Source organism: Biomphalaria glabrata, chromosome 6, assembly GCF_947242115.1.
Source record: "Biomphalaria glabrata chromosome 6, xgBioGlab47.1, whole genome shotgun sequence".
In the NCBI taxonomy this organism is placed as follows: domain Eukaryota; kingdom Metazoa; phylum Mollusca; class Gastropoda; family Planorbidae; genus Biomphalaria; species Biomphalaria glabrata.
Window position 1 is genome coordinate 11,815,471 of NC_074716.1, and position 16,504 is coordinate 11,831,974.

At 40.6% G+C, this 16,504-nt stretch overlaps 1 protein-coding gene across 1 annotated transcript in view; it reads left to right on the plus strand.

Annotated features, from left to right (window-relative positions):
- The first annotated feature begins 1,664 nt into the window (after window positions 1-1,664).
- LOC106074836 (synaptotagmin-1-like) overlaps window positions 1,665-16,504 on the plus strand; it is a 147,765-nt gene continuing 132,925 nt past the window's right edge. The window contains exon 1 of the mRNA XM_013235704.2: window positions 1,665-2,006. The gene's annotated coding sequence lies outside the window, so the exon portion shown is untranslated. The remainder of the gene's footprint in view (window positions 2,007-16,504) is intronic.

Consider the following 16,504-nt stretch of genomic DNA (forward strand, 5'->3'; position numbering starts at 1 on the left):
CATATTTCCTTGGTTAAGAGTAAAACGTGTTAACTTTTTAAAACCTTTTTCTCTTTCAAATGTTACCGATGGATCTGTTACATTATATATAGACTCTTTTTTTTTGGTAACGATATTTAAATCTATATTCACTTTGAAACCTCGACAATATTTAATAAGAATCGCTGAAAAAAAAAACATTAAAAAAAATTGTCAACAATAAAAACCAGAGCAACAACAAAAAAAACTCTGAAAATAAATGTTTTGTTTCACGCCTGGAAATAGAGATCTCCACATTTTATCGAGGTGAAAGAAAAACTCTGAACCTTGCGCAATGTTCTGTTTTCATTGAAAGTTGACATTTCATGACACCAAGCAACAGTTGTGCTTGTCAGCTTGTTATGGAAACAGGAATTTCTTCTAGTATAAAGTCATTGGGAAGACAATGCTAGTTAGAGTGTCGGATCGTTTGTCGTCATGTTCTGGATGTTTTTGTGATATGAAATCAAGTCAGTCTTTTTTGCGTTTCAAATGAGTCTTAATGTGTCATTTAATTTACCTCAAGGGGTTTTATTCAAGGTTATCTGACATGACCTCCAAATGTCTTTCAAGATACGCCGCTGAATGGGCAGAAGTGACTGTCAGGGGGAAGGTATGGTGATAGTGATTGTGTTATTTCTTTGTTGATATTTTAGTACAAAAGAGTTTTATCCCTTTGTTTATTTCCTCATGTATGAATGTGAACGGTATACACGTGATGGGTTTAGTTCCTTGTAGGATAGAGAGAGCTTGGTAGCCAGTTGCTTCCTGGACTTGTGTTTGTGTTAGTTGTTACAGTAGAAGAGGACAGTTTTGTGTTTAGTATCACTGAGTGTTTTGTATATAGATAATTAACGTGTGATTTAACGAGAGAGAGACTTTTTCTAGATTCTTTTAGAAATATATTTGTTATCAATAAGTGTTTACTATAGATCTGCAGTAATCGTTCGTAAGTTACCCCTAATGAGAAACTGACAGGGACGTAGACAGAAAAACAGTTAAGAGGTTTGACGTACTGGCAGAAGGTTTGACATACTGGCAGAAGGTTTGATATACTGGCAGAAGGTTTGACATACTGGAAACAAGCTTGTCAGTATCGCGCTGCTCCGTTGACACCTTAATAATAATAAGGCTTGTCTTCGAGTCCGAAGATTACTGAGGAATGCAGTATTTTTGCACACCGGTTACACCAAATAACTTTGTATTTATAGTTGTTTTTAATTCGCCAATAATGAAAATATGCGATAATATGACCCGCCGCTTTATAGGCTTATAAACATTAGGATGCTAGATCGGGTAGGGCTATTGATACGGATATATTTACTATAGTTCCGGCACTGCCTGTGGCGCTAGCTATATGTGTGTCCAGGCCCAAGACAAAAACATTGTAGAGATTAAAGAAATTGTCCGAAACTTTGATACTTTCACTGTGACCTACATTAGTCCCCCCCCCTCCCGCCTTGGCACCACCCGACTCCGCTTCCAGGCCAGGTCTGACATGGGCTCGTGGTGTGGGCGTGATCAGACTTTTTCTACGGCGCATTAAACTCTGATGACAGAGAGACCAGAAAAAAAGGAGGGGGGGGATATTATAGCGAGAGAGAGAGAGAGAGAGAGAGAGAGAGAGAGAGAGAGAGAAGGAGCGAGTTACTCACATGGAACTTAATAGATAGCTAGTGGGAGAGAAACTGAGCAGTGTGTCCAGTAGTGTGACATGGAGTTTTAACATTTCTCATTAAACTTCATAGATAGCCAGAAAGAAAGTGACCAGTGTGTCCAGTAGTGTGAGATGGAGTTTTAACATTTCTCATTAAACTTCATAGATAGCCAGAAAGAAAGTGACCAGTGTGTCCAGTAGTGTGACATGGAGTTTTAACATTTCTCATTAAACTTCATAGATAGCCAGAAAGAAAGTGACCAGTGTGTCCAGTAGTGTGACATGGAGTTTTAACATTTCTCAGTATAAAGTTTCATGACTATCCTCAAAGGTTAGTTTTTTTTTTTGTTGTTGATTACATATTAAAATAACATGTTTATCAGGTCTTCAAACTTTTTATGTTGAAATCTATATCCCAAACTTTGAATGTAACATCACTTGATAACCAAGTGCAAACAAAAGTGGAAATCAATGATAGCAGGCAGTGCATTGAAAATTCTTTTTTTTTTTAAATCTACATTAGAAAATAATTTCCCATCTATGAATGAAACTTTTATCATTTTATAGATGCCCCCGAGAGTCCAACAGCCGCTAAAAATTTTGTGTCCGTTAATCCGTCTGCTAGTAGAAAGAAAAAAAGCATTGAAAATAATATTTCACCATTCGCGGTAGCTGGATAACTATAGGTAGAATATCTACATTTGGTTTTCTGAACGCTTATCCAAAAGATCCAAAATCCAAAATTAATTTTCAAGTTTGACTTGTAAATCTAGTCAAATGTAGGTCAGTGCTACGAAAGAGGAACAAATAAAGAAAGGCAACTGAACTTTTGGCCAAGCGCACTTGTGATTTAGAGATCTGACTGTCATGAGTATCAAGACTTCGTCTTTTATGGCTCGAGGCCAGCGCTAAGGCTTACCTCTACCGCCCCGCGTGAAAGTAATTCTTCAAAGTTGGTTGCAAGAAGGTGTAAATTTGACATACCTGTATTTTACAACAAGTTCGAATTGTCTGGACCAGCGACTCGGACATTCGACAGCTGTTTGGTTTACTTATGCGACATTGAAAATATGTCTAAATGGTTGTTGTGGGATTGTGGTAGAGGGAATCTTTAAAGAAATATAATAAGGCTTGTCTTCGAATCCGAAGACTTATGAGGAATGCAGTATTTCCCGTGGATACGCAGCCCCAGCTGTGACCTATATATTTTGCCACATCCAGGACAAGCATAACTATTTTCCGCGGTGGTCGATTAAGATTTTTTTTCGCCCACTGCGTCTGTCTTCGGCGGCGGATTTTCTTTTGGTCTAATGAAATTTAAGGCTACATTAAAATTTCTAATAAATTAGATGTTTGTACTTTTACGATTTCATTCTCTCAACGATATAAAGGTGACCTAAATCTGAGTTGAAAGTGTTTTAAATCTGAGTTGAAAGTGTTTTTAAATCTGGGTTGAAAGTGTTTTAAATCTGAGTTGAAAGTGTTTTTAAATCTGAGTTGAAAGTGTTTTTAAATCTGAGTTGAAAGTGTTTTTAAATCTGAGTTGAAAGTGTTTTTAAATCTGGGTTGAAAGTGAGATTGCAACCCAGTTCATCATATTACTAGTTTATTGAAGCGAAAGTTCAGATTAGAGGAGCGAATGAAGCGAAAGAGAGAGAGAGAGAGAGAGAGTGAGTAAAAGAATTTTAAAAAAAGAAAGAGATAATGAAAAGAGAGGGAGCTTGAGAGTAGAGACAGGCAGAAAAAGAGAGCGAAAGAGAGATGTAGACAGAGACCGAGAGAGGGAGAGAGACAAAGAAAAATCAAATGGAATATACAGTAGGAAAAGAGAGAGAGGAAGAACAAAAATTAGACACAAATTATTTAATTATTTAATTGCTTTTTAGATAGCGCAGCTTTTATGCTTACAGACATGCTCAGAGCACTATAGTCAGAGCACTATGGTCAGAGCACTATGGTCAGAGCACTATGCTCAGAGCACTATGGTCAGAGCACTATGGTCAGAGCACTATGGTCAGAGCACTATGGTCAGAGCACTATGGTCAGAGCACTATGCTCAGAGCACTATGGTCAGAGCACTATGGTCAGAGCACTATGGTCAGAGCACTATGGTCAGAGCACTATGCTCAGAGCACTATGGTCAGAGCACTATGGTCAGAGCACTATGGTCAGAGCACTATGGTCAGAGCACTATGGTCAGAGCACTATGGTCAGAGCACTATGGTCAGAGCACTATGGTCAGAGCACTATGGTCAGAGCACTATGGTCAGAGCACTATGGTCAGAGCACTATGGTCAGAGCACTATGGTCAGAGCACTATGGTCAGAGCACTATGGTCAGAGCACTATGCTCAGAGCACTATGGTCAGAGCACTATGGTCAGAGCACTATGGTCAGAGCACTATGGTCAGAGCACTATGGTCAGAGCACTATGGTCAGAGCACTATGGTCAGAGCACTATGGTGCAATGTTTTTTTTTTTGTAAACTAGTGGGGAAGGAGGAATCTGGGAGAAGGTTTTCCGTGCTGCCTTTAGGCGCTAAGTAAACAACTCTGCTTAAGTCGTGATTCGAACTCGAGTCCCCTTGCTAGGTAGCCAAACTGTTGCAAGGGGTTTTGGCTTCTCAACCACACCGTTCACAAAGCAAAGCATAAAATAAAGTGATTCAGAAGGACAAAGACACTGAGACAGACAGAGAGAGAGAGAGGGAGAGAACTAGACAGAAGTCGAAATGTATAATATATTTAAATCTAAATGCAAAGAAAATGTCATAGTTTAAATGCGATTTTTTTTATGGCGTTACTATTTCTAGTACCAATTCTTGACATTTTCATACTTTAATGACGTCACACTTACACGCAGCAAAAGTCCAACTTTAAATTTTTAATATGAAACAATATTGCGCAAGACCCAAAAAAAAAAAAAAACCTTTTCAATCATTTTATTTTGAACTGAAAATGTAAAATTGTATGAAGAGTCCAGAGAGAAATATGTCCTACTGTGAAAGATGATGGCCTGGGTTAGTGAGGTTGTGGTTATCGATCCCTTGTAAGAACTATCGTTTGGTCTTGGCCTAGACTCCAGGCAATGTTGTCAACTATTGCGTGCCACATGGACAGCGAATATTAATGCAATAAAGTAAAAGAATTAAATGGGCTATTTTCATAAATGAAGTCTTTGATGTCTCCCATCTACAAAATACGGAAATATTGATAAGCCATTTAGTTCACAAATCAACTAATCATTTCTGTGCACTTTTGGAACCTAATTACTTAGCTCTTTGGCTTAAAGCAAAAAATATTTAATTCAACTGTGATCTTTCTCTCTGTAACAAAAAAAGAATTTTTTACCTCTTTCAAACCTTGCGATCACGTGTCATATGTTTTTGTGACCCACAGTTAACACGGGTGTCTCATGTGTCTCATGTGGCCAACATAAAAACCAGCAGCTTTTACCTCTTCAAGCAGCCATTAGATTTGGTAGGACTTAGGTCTGCACACACAAAAAATCCAGAAATTCAAAGTTATAAACTGGGATTCGAACCAGAACCCTTCCGTTCAGAAGCCACGTGCTTTACCACTGTGCCACCGTGCATCCTTGTATTGTTTACTTTGTGTATTAAGTCCGAAATCTCTTCCAAAATTACTTCTTACTATGCGTATATCAACTCTGTCTGTCTGTCTGTCTGGCCAAAAGTTTATACACGTTATTTCTCCGACACCCAATCTCGAATCAAGCTGACATTTTGAACAATTATTTCTTTTACCTGACAACACAAGAATCAATAATGAAAATAAACCAATTAGTTAAATAAACTATTGGTATTAAATTGTTTTGTTTGGTATCTCAAACAAGGAAAGAAATAGTACTTGACTAAAGTGGTATAAACTGAATTAGTCCCCTTTATAAATTGCCGTTTGGGGCTTAATACAAATTTAATTACATGACTGATCCAAACTAATTGATACAGTTTTTTAAAAGTATTTTTTTTCTCTTAGTCTGGAAATTAGTAGCTTTTAAAAGTAGAATTACAAGACCAAAAAATTGGAATACTTGCCGATTGTCAATGCAACAATTAGCATCTGTACTATACATGGCCAAGTGTTGTTAATTCTATTATTGAAATCAGCTTAAGGTTAATGTTTTTAATATGGGGAAAAACTATGTGCATAATTTCACGTTTACTCTGACGCTGCGATGTCGCATTATGTCGCATTATGTCGCTCCTCTGTCGCCGTGGCGTTGCTTGAGTCGCGCCCATGTCTCTGCAGTGTCCTTACTATGTCGCAGTAGTGTCCCTACCGAGTTGCTCCTCTGTCACTTTGGCATGAGTATTGTGTCGCTCAACTGACGCTGTCATGTCGCTAATGGAAACACGATTTAATATCAAAACATAAAAAAAAGATTTGCATTAATGCATATTTATTTCTAAAGGTTTTAATAATCATATTTTAATTTTCACTTAAACTTCAAATGTTTCACTTTCTTGTATTAATTATGAAATAAATACACCTAGAGCCTAGCTAAACCTTTTAACTGATTCCCGTGACCCTGTGGATGTTATCCTCTTCACAAACCTTTCTTCATTGTCTAGTGGAAATACGTTTTGAGACTCACTGATCAAAACATTGGCCTAGGATTTCATCAAACGTATGTAGGATGTTGCACTTCGACAATCTCCATGAACAGTGTGAAAGATTGACCTAGACTTAATACACTAACAAAAAGCTTCTACTTAAACAAGTGAAGAGCTTTTAACGTCAAGCAATACCACTACCCCCACCAACTATGCAAGTGAAGGACTTGACAACAAGTGTTTGTTTTTTTTTTAAACACCTCATTAAAAAACAGAGAAGTAATTGCTAAGGTCTAGAATTTCTTCTAAAGACACGCACAAAGCAAAACAACTTGTTGAATAGCAATAAAAATAAGGATACTGACGTCATCACGGGGAAACATTACACCATGGAAACAGATTTGGAATGTGAGCAGCCAGTGAAATGTGCAACGCTCCTACCGATTGATAACATAGACATTATTTGATGGCTGCTTGTACACATTAATTGTCTCTTGTAGCTAGCGAAATAATTGAGACTTCTTATTATCTTAGTAAATAAATAAATTTCTGTGCCAAATACACAAATATTTTATTTTCTTCATGGGCATGTAAATTAAAATATATTCCGGTGTATTTATTTTAAATAAACGATGTATTCATATAAGCTATCAACAAATAGTTAGACTTGGACTTCCGCTATCAAGTCACAGAGAGTAATTTCTTAAGTTCTAAGAGTCCTACTTAAATTACACAAATTATACCTTTTATATAGCGCTACTTTCATACTTCAATCCAATCTCAGTTTTGGAGCAGTGGGGGGCGGGGGGGGGGTATCTAGGAGGTTTTTTCTTGCTGCCTTCAGGCGCTCAGTAAAAACAACTCTGCCCTCGGGTGTCGAACCTCGAGCCCTCTTCATATGTAGCCAAGCCAAGCCAAGTTCAAGCTCACTTAGCCTCGCGACCACGCTTCCCTACTTAATATCTTATCTTATCTTATATGATACAGACGTTACTTCAAAAAAGAAGATGATTACGTCCTACGCGTCATGCATTTAGTCATGCATATTAACCAATGACTTAAATTTAGCCAAGTCACTGGTTTTCCTGGCTAGCTCAGGCAACCCATTCCATGCTCTAATAGCACTAGGGAAGAAGGAGTGTTTTTACAAATTTGTCCTAGCATATGGGACGAGGAATGTGCCTTTATCTTTGTGTCTTTCAGAGTGTTTTATTAAATTTTGTTTTTGTATTTGAAGATTATGGTTCAGTGTTTTATGTATGATTGCTACTTTACTTTTGAGCCTTCTGTCCTGAAGTCTTTCTAAATTTAGTGATTTTACTAAAGGTGTTACTCTAGTCAAATGTGAATATTCGTTTGTTATGAATCTCACTGCTCTATTTTGTGTCTGTTCCAGTTTTTTAATGTTTTCTTGAGTTGAGGGGTCCCAAACAGAGGATGCATATTCTATTATTGGCCTAACCAAGGTTAAATAACATTTTAGTTTTATGTTCTTATTTGATTTATAGAATTTTCTTTTAATAAATCCTAATGCTTTGTTTGATTTTTTTTTGTAGTTTCATCAATATGTGGATTCCATGACAGTTTTTCATTTATTATAACACCTAGGTATTTTGCGTTTTTAGTCTGTGTTACTGGTTTGCCATGAATAAGATAAGTGGAATTAATTTGTTTTAGTTTTTTTGTTATTCTTAACAAATGACATTTTTCTGGGTGGAAATTTGATTCCCATTTCTGTAATTCATCTAATTCTCTTTGTAAAATATATGTGTCTTGTGTTGTTGTTATTGTTCTATATATTATGCAATCGTCTACAAATAATCTGACTTTTGTTCCTGAAGTAATGCAATTTGGTAAATCATTTATGTAAATTAAAAATAGTAGTGGACCCAAGACTGTTCCTTGAGGTACACCTGAGTTTACTGTTATCGGTGTTGATTTAGAGCCATTTATTATTACAGTTTGTTCTCTCCCTATCAGATAATCTCTAATCCACTGATGCAGTGGACCATTAATGCCGAAATATTTTAATTGTTTAAGCAAACTATGGTGGTGAACTTTGTCAAAAGCCTTCGAAAAATCTAGTAAGATAGCATCTATTTGTTCACTATTATCTAAACCTTTTGAAAAATCATCAATTAGTCCTATTAGTTGTGTTTCACATGATCTATATTTCCTAAAGCCATGTTGGTATGGTGTGAGGACATTATGTTTGTCTAAGTGGTTTATGATGTTGCTACATATTATGTGTTCTAGGATTTTACATGTGATGCTGGTAAGTGATACTGGTCTGTAGTTTCCTGGGTCAGATTTTTCTCCTTTTTTAAATGGGGGGGGGGGGGGGGTGGGGGTGACATTAGCTTCTTTCCAGTCCTTTGGTACTCTGCCCTGGTTAAGTGAAGCCTGAAAGAGTATTTTGAACACTGGGGCTAGCTCATTGCTTAGTTCTTTGAGTAATCTAGCTGGAATACCATCAGGTCAAGAAGCTTTATTTCGTTTGGTGTTAGCTAATAGTTTTTGAATTCCATTTTCTTGTACTACTATATCTTCTATGTTGTTTACTTTGTTCAAATTCAGTAATATGTAATATGTCATCATCATCATCATTCCTTTGAGTTCCTCATGGAACATAGGGCCTCGACATAAACACGCCACTCTCCACGGTCTCTTGCTAGCTTTTTGATGGTGTCCCAGCTCTTCCCGGTCTTCTCTGCTTCTTCAAGTACACTGCGTCGCCATGTTCTTTTTGGTCTTCCTCTGCGTCTTGTTCCCTGGGGGTTCCACTCTATGGCCTGCCTAGCTCTGTTGCTGGTATCTTTTCTAAGGGTGTGACCAATCCATCTCCACTTCCTCTCTAAGATCTGCACTTCTATATTTTTCTGTCCACTCATCTCCCACAGTTTGGTGTTTTCTACTTTGTCATACCAGTGTATTTTTAGGATATTTCTCAGGCATCTGTTGATGAAGGTAATATGTAATATGTAATACTAGAATATGTAATATGTAATACTAGAAAAAAACATAGACACACTTCCCAGTGTCGCCCAGGTCTCCCAAACAGTTGACTAGTATCACACAGGACAGCACTTAGCCCCAGACTGTTCAGACTCTCATGACTTCAGCCAGATCTACAACAGTTCTTCCTTCCTGTATCTACATGTCTTCAACTACTTGTCTTGAATGCTGCTCTGATGCGCACCATCAGTGTGGTGTGAGAGAGGAGTTACAACATTGCCCCTTTCGCAGCATTGTTCGTCCCGAGCAGATTTAGGTGCCCTACAAGGTAGTGGACGTTGGTCAGTGCAGGTGGAGGTCGGTATGTGGGAGCCACAGATGGCAGGGAGCGTATTTTCCACGAAGCCATTTGCACTATTCTCTGAGGGTGCCGCTTTCTCTTTCTCCAGTTGGCCAGTCCGTTCTTGAGACGATGTCGTGATCGTTGCGTTGACTTCTTCATGACCGTTGTCGTATAGAGGTAGTGGCCTTCCCTGTTGTTGTCATCAGAGCAGTTGGTCCGGGACGCCGCTTCAGCAGACCTTCTCTGTGGACGTCCCATGACATACTTGTAGACCCACACGTTGCCATGGTTGCAAACACATTGTGATTGTCAGCCGTGTCACTAAGGTATGCCCACGAAGCATCCTTGCAATGTTCAATGTGTAAAAGATCATTAAGTGCTGAATCGGGTCCAGCTGAAAATGTTTCACCATTGTTCATGTTACTCTCTCTAGTGAAAACAGAAGTTTCGAAGTCCATTAGTTTCAGACCCTGTTGGTGGGTTTCTTGATATTTGCATTCCCATCGTGAAGCGCCGCATTACAGTTCTTTGTTTAACTCCAGGTAGCAGTCATCAAGCTTCGAAGTCTATTCGTTGACACTGGACGATAGATAGGGTTTTTTAAATTTTAAAGCGACAGGTTCGGACGCTGGCCCAAAGTTGTCCAGGTCGTAGTGGTACTCATAACAGGTACAGCAATAGATCCAGTCACAAAGCAGGCTTCTTCTCTTTCTTCCACTGTCTCTTTCTTTTCAGGTCTGTTATAATCGTTGAAATCATGGTAGCAATCGTTTTCACATTTCTCATCTTAAAAGGCATAATGGTAGGACTTGTTATCGTTGTCACAGACAGCACCAACGCATTCTTTGTAGCAACAGTCTTGAATGAGTGACGGTACCTTGTTGAATAATGTTTGACTTCTCTCTCTTAAAGGATCGATCCGGCCTTGCACGGAATGTATCAGTTTGTCCATCAAATGATTCATCGAATCCTGCAAGGCTCTCTCTCTTAAAGGATCGATCCGGCCTTGCACGGAATGTATCAGTTTGTCCATCAAATGATTCATCGAATCCTGCAAGGCTCTCTCTCTTAAAGGATCGATCCGGCCTTGCACGGAATGTATCAGTTTGTCCATCAAATGATTCATCGAATCCTGCAAGGCTCTCTCTCTTAAAGGATCGATCCGGCCTTGCACGGAATGTATCAGTTTGTCCATCAAATGATTCATCGAATCCTGCAAGGCTCTCTCTCTTAAAGGATCGATCCGGCCTTGCACGGAATGTATCAGTTTGTCCATCAAATGATTCATCGAATCCTGCAAGGCTCTCTCTCTTAAAGGATCGATCCGGCCTTGCACGGAATGTATCAGTTTGTCCATCAAATGATTCATCGAATCCTGCAAGGCTCTCTCTCTTAAAGGATCGATCCGGCCTTGCACGGAATGTATCAGTTTGTCCATCAAATGATTCATCGAATCCTGCAAGGCTCTCTCTCTTAAAGGATCGATCCGGCCTTGCACGGAATGTATCAGTTTGTCCATCAAATGATTCATCGAATCCTGCAAGGCTCTCTCTCTTAAAGGATCGATCCGGCCTTGCACGGAATGTATCAGTTTGTCCATCAAATGATTCATCGAATCCTGCAAGGCTCTCTCTCTTAAAGGATCGATCCGGCCTTGCACGGAATGTATCAGTTTGTCCATCAAATGACTCATCGAATCCTGCAAGGCTCTCTCTCTCTCTTAAAGGATCGATCCGGCCTTGCACGGAATGTATCAGTTTGTCCATCAAATGATTCATCGAATCCTGCAAGGCTCTCTCTCTTAAAGGATCGATCCGGCCTTGCACGGAATGTATCAGTTTGTCCATCAAATGATTCATCGAATCCTGCAAGGCTCTCTCTCTCTTAAAGGATCGATCCGGCCTTGCACGGAATGTATCAGTTTGTCCATCAAATGATTCATCGAATCCTGCAAGGCTCTCTCTCTTAAAGGATCGATCCGGCCTTGCACGGAATGTATCAGTTTGTCCATCAAATGATTCATCGAATCCTGCAAGGCTCTCTCTCTTAAAGGATCGATCCGGCCTTGCACGGAAAGTATCAGTTTGTCCATCAAATGATTCATCGAATCCTGCAAGGCTCTCTCTCTCTTAAAGGATCGATCCGGCCTTGCACGGAATGTATCAGTTTGTCCATCAAATGATTCATCGAATCCTGCAAGGCTCTCTCTCTCTTAAAGGATCGATCCGGCCTTGCACGGAATGTATCAGTTTGTCCATCAAATGATTTATCGAATCCTGCAAGGCTCTCTCTCTTAAAGGATCGATCCGGCCTTGCACGGAATGTATCAGTTTGTCCATCAAATGATTCATCGAATCCTGCAAGGCTCTCTCTCTTAAAGGATCGATCCGGCCTTGCACGGAATGTATCAGTTTGTCCATCAAATGATTCATCGAATCCTGCAAGGCTCTCTCTCTTAAAGGATCGATCCGGCCTTGCACGGAATGTATCAGTTTGTCCATCAAATGATTCATCGAATCCTGCAAGGCTCTCTCTCTTAAAGGATCGATCCGGCCTTGCACGGAATGTATCAGTTTGTCCATCAAATGATTCATCGAATCCTGCAAGGCTCTCTCTCTTAAAGGATCGATCCGGCCTTGTACGGAATGTATCAGTTTGTCCATCAAATGATTTATCGAATCCTGCAAGGCTCTCTCTCTTAAAGGATCGATCCGGCCTTGCACGGAATGTATCAGTTTGTCCATCAAATGATTCATCGAATCCTGCAAGGCTCTCTCTCTTAAAGGATCGATCCGGCCTTGCACGGAATGTATCAGTTTGTCCATCAAATGATTTATATCGAATCCTGCAAGGCTCTCTCTCTTAAAGGATCGATCCGGCCTTGCATGGAATGTATCAGTTTGTCCATCAAATGATTCATCGAATCCTGCAAGGCTCTCTCTCTCTTAAAGGATCGATCCGGCCTTGCACGGAATGTATCAGTTTGTCCATCAAATGATTTATATTGAATCCTGCAAGGCTCTCTCTCTTAAAGGATCGATCCGGCCTTGCACGGAATGTATCAGTTTGTCCATCAAATGATTCATCGAATCCTGCAAGGCTCTCTCTCTCTTAAAGGATCGATCCGGCCTTGCACGGAATGTATCAGTTTGTCCATCAAATGATTCATCGAATCCTGCAAGGCTCTCTCTCTTAAAGGATCGATCCGGCCTTGCACGGAATGTATCAGTTTGTCCATCAAATGATTCATCGAATCCTGCAAGGCTCTCTCTCTTAAAGGATCGATCCGGCCTTGCACGGAATGTATCAGTTTGTCCATCAAATGATTCATCGAATCCTGCAAGGCTCTCTCTCTTAAAGGATCGATCCGGCCTTGCACGGAATGTATCAGTTTGTCCATCAAATGATTCATCGAATCCTGCAAGGCTCTCTCTCTTAAAGGATCGATCCGGCCTTGCACGGAATGTATCAGTTTGTCCATCAAATGATTCATCGAATCCTGCAAGGCTCTCTCTCTTAAAGGATCGATCCGGCCTTGCACGGAATGTATCAGTTTGTCCATCAAATGATTCATCGAATCCTGCAAGGCTCTCTCTCTTAAAGGATCGATCCGGCCTTGCACGGAATGTATCAGTTTGTCCATCAAATGATTTATATCGAATCCTGCAAGGCTCTCTCTCTTAAAGGATCGATCCGGCCTTGCACGGAATGTATCAGTTTGTCCATCAAATGATTCATCGAATCCTGCAAGGCTCTCTCTCTCTTAAAGGATCGATCCGGCCTTGCACGGAATGTATCAGTTTGTCCATCAAATGATTTATATCGAATCCTGCAAGGCTCTCTCTCTTAAAGGATCGATCCGGCCTTGCACGGAATGTATCAGTTTGTCCATCAAATGATTCATCGAATCCTGCAAGGCTCTCTCTCTCTTAAAGGATCGATCCGGCCTTGCACGGAATGTATCAGTTTGTCCATCAAATGATTCATCGAATCCTGCAAGGCTCTCTCTCTTAAAGGATCGATCCGGCCTTGCACGGAATGTATCAGTTTGTCCATCAAATGATTCATCGAATCCTGCAAGGCTCTCTCTCTTAAAGGATCGATCCGGCCTTGCACGGAATGTATCAGTTTGTCCATCAAATGATTCATCGAATCCTGCAAGGCTCTCTCTCTTAAAGGATCGATCCGGCCTTGCACGGAATGTATCAGTTTGTCCATCAAATGATTTATCGAATCCTGCAAGGCTCTCTCTCTTAAAGGATCGATCCGGCCTTGCACGGAATGTATCAGTTTGTCCATCAAATGATTCATCGAATCCTGCAAGGCTCTCTCTCTTAAAGGATCGATCCGGCCTTGCACGGAATGTATCAGTTTGTCCATCAAATGATTCATCGAATCCTGCAAGGCTCTCTCTCTTAAAGGATCGATCCGGCCTTGCACGGAATGTATCAGTTTGTCCATCAAATGATTTATCGAATCCTGCAAGGCTCTCTCTCTTAAAGGATCGATCCGGCCTTGTACGGAATGTATCAGTTTGTCCATCAAATGATTTATCGAATCCTGCAAGGCTCTCTCTCTTAAAGGATCGATCCGGCCTTGCACGGAATGTATCAGTTTGTCCATCAAATGATTTATCGAATCCTGCAAGGCTCTCTCTCTTAAAGGATCGATCCGGCCTTGCACGGAATGTATCAGTTTGTCCATCAAATGATTCATCGAATCCTGCAAGGCTCTCTCTCTTAAAGGATCGATCCGGCCTTGCACGGAATGTATCAGTTTGTCCATCAAATGATTTATATCGAATCCTGCAAGGCTCTCTCTCTTAAAGGATCGATCCGGCCTTGCACGGAATGTATCAGTTTGTCCATCAAATGATTCATCGAATCCTGCAAGGCTCTCTCTCTCTTAAAGGATCGATCCGGCCTTGCACGGAATGTATCAGTTTGTCCATCAAATGATTTATATCGAATCCTGCAAGGCTCTCTCTCTTAAAGGATCGATCCGGCCTTGCACGGAATGTATCAGTTTGTCCATCAAATGATTCATCGAATCCTGCAAGGCTCTCTCTCTCTTAAAGGATCGATCCGGCCTTGCACGGAATGTATCAGTTTGTCCATCAAATGATTCATCGAATCCTGCAAGGCTCTCTCTCTTAAAGGATCGATCCGGCCTTGCACGGAATGTATCAGTTTGTCCATCAAATGATTCATCGAATCCTGCAAGGCTCTCTCTCTTAAAGGATCGATCCGGCCTTGCACGGAATGTATCAGTTTGTCCATCAAATGATTCATCGAATCCTGCAAGGCTCTCTCTCTTAAAGGATCGATCCGGCCTTGCACGGAATGTATCAGTTTGTCCATCAAATGATTCATCGAATCCTGCAAGGCTCTCTCTCTTAAAGGATCGATCCGGCCTTGCACGGAATGTATCAGTTTGTCCATCAAATGATTCATCGAATCCTGCAAGGCTCTCTCTCTTAAAGGATCGATCCGGCCTTGCACGGAATGTATCAGTTTGTCCATCAAATGATTCATCGAATCCTGCAAGGCTCTCTCTCTTAAAGGATCGATCCGGCCTTGCACGGAATGTATCAGTTTGTCCATCAAATGATTTATATCGAATCCTGCAAGGCTCTCTCTCTTAAAGGATCGATCCGGCCTTGCACGGAATGTATCAGTTTGTCCATCAAATGATTCATCGAATCCTGCAAGGCTCTCTCTCTCTTAAAGGATCGATCCGGCCTTGCACGGAATGTATCAGTTTGTCCATCAAATGATTTATATCGAATCCTGCAAGGCTCTCTCTCTTAAAGGATCGATCCGGCCTTGCACGGAATGTATCAGTTTGTCCATCAAATGATTCATCGAATCCTGCAAGGCTCTCTCTCTCTTAAAGGATCGATCCGGCCTTGCACGGAATGTATCAGTTTGTCCATCAAATGATTCATCGAATCCTGCAAGGCTCTCTCTCTTAAAGGATCGATCCGGCCTTGCACGGAATGTATCAGTTTGTCCATCAAATGATTCATCGAATCCTGCAAGGCTCTCTCTCTTAAAGGATCGATCCGGCCTTGCACGGAATGTATCAGTTTGTCCATCAAATGATTCATCGAATCCTGCAAGGCTCTCTCTCTTAAAGGATCGATCCGGCCTTGCACGGAATGTATCAGTTTGTCCATCAAATGATTTATCGAATCCTGCAAGGCTCTCTCTCTTAAAGGATCGATCCGGCCTTGCACGGAATGTATCAGTTTGTCCATCAAATGATTCATCGAATCCTGCAAGGCTCTCTCTCTTAAAGGATCGATCCGGCCTTGCACGGAATGTATCAGTTTGTCCATCAAATGATTCATCGAATCCTGCAAGGCTCTCTCTCTTAAAGGATCAATCCGGCCTTGCACGGAATGTATCAGTTTGTCCATCAAATGATTTATCGAATCCTGCAAGGCTCTCTCTCTTAAAGGATCGATCCGGCCTTGTACGGAATGTATCAGTTTGTCCATCAAATGATTTATCGAATCCTGCAAGGCTCTCTCTCTTAAAGGATCGATCCGGCCTTGCACGGAATGTATCAGTTTGTCCATCAAATGATTTATCGAATCCTGCAAGGCTCTCTCTCTTAAAGGATCGATCCGGCCTTGTACGGAATGTATCAGTTTGTCCATCAAATGATTTATCGAATCCTGCAAGGCACTCATTTGTTTCGCCTTGGTTTCGTAGCAAGTCCTGCCTGGTGTTCAGGAGCTCGCCAATATTGATAAGCCTTTAAGTGAGCATCTGAACTAGTGTGACGTTGTGCGTTGTCTGGGAATTTACATTCTTCCTTTTTTCGACTTTTTGTAGATCATTTGTTAAGGTCATTCATTTGTTAAGGCCATTCATTTGTTAAGGTCATTCATTTGTTAAGGTCATTCATTTGTTAAGGCCATTCATTTGTTAAGGCCATTCATTTGTTAA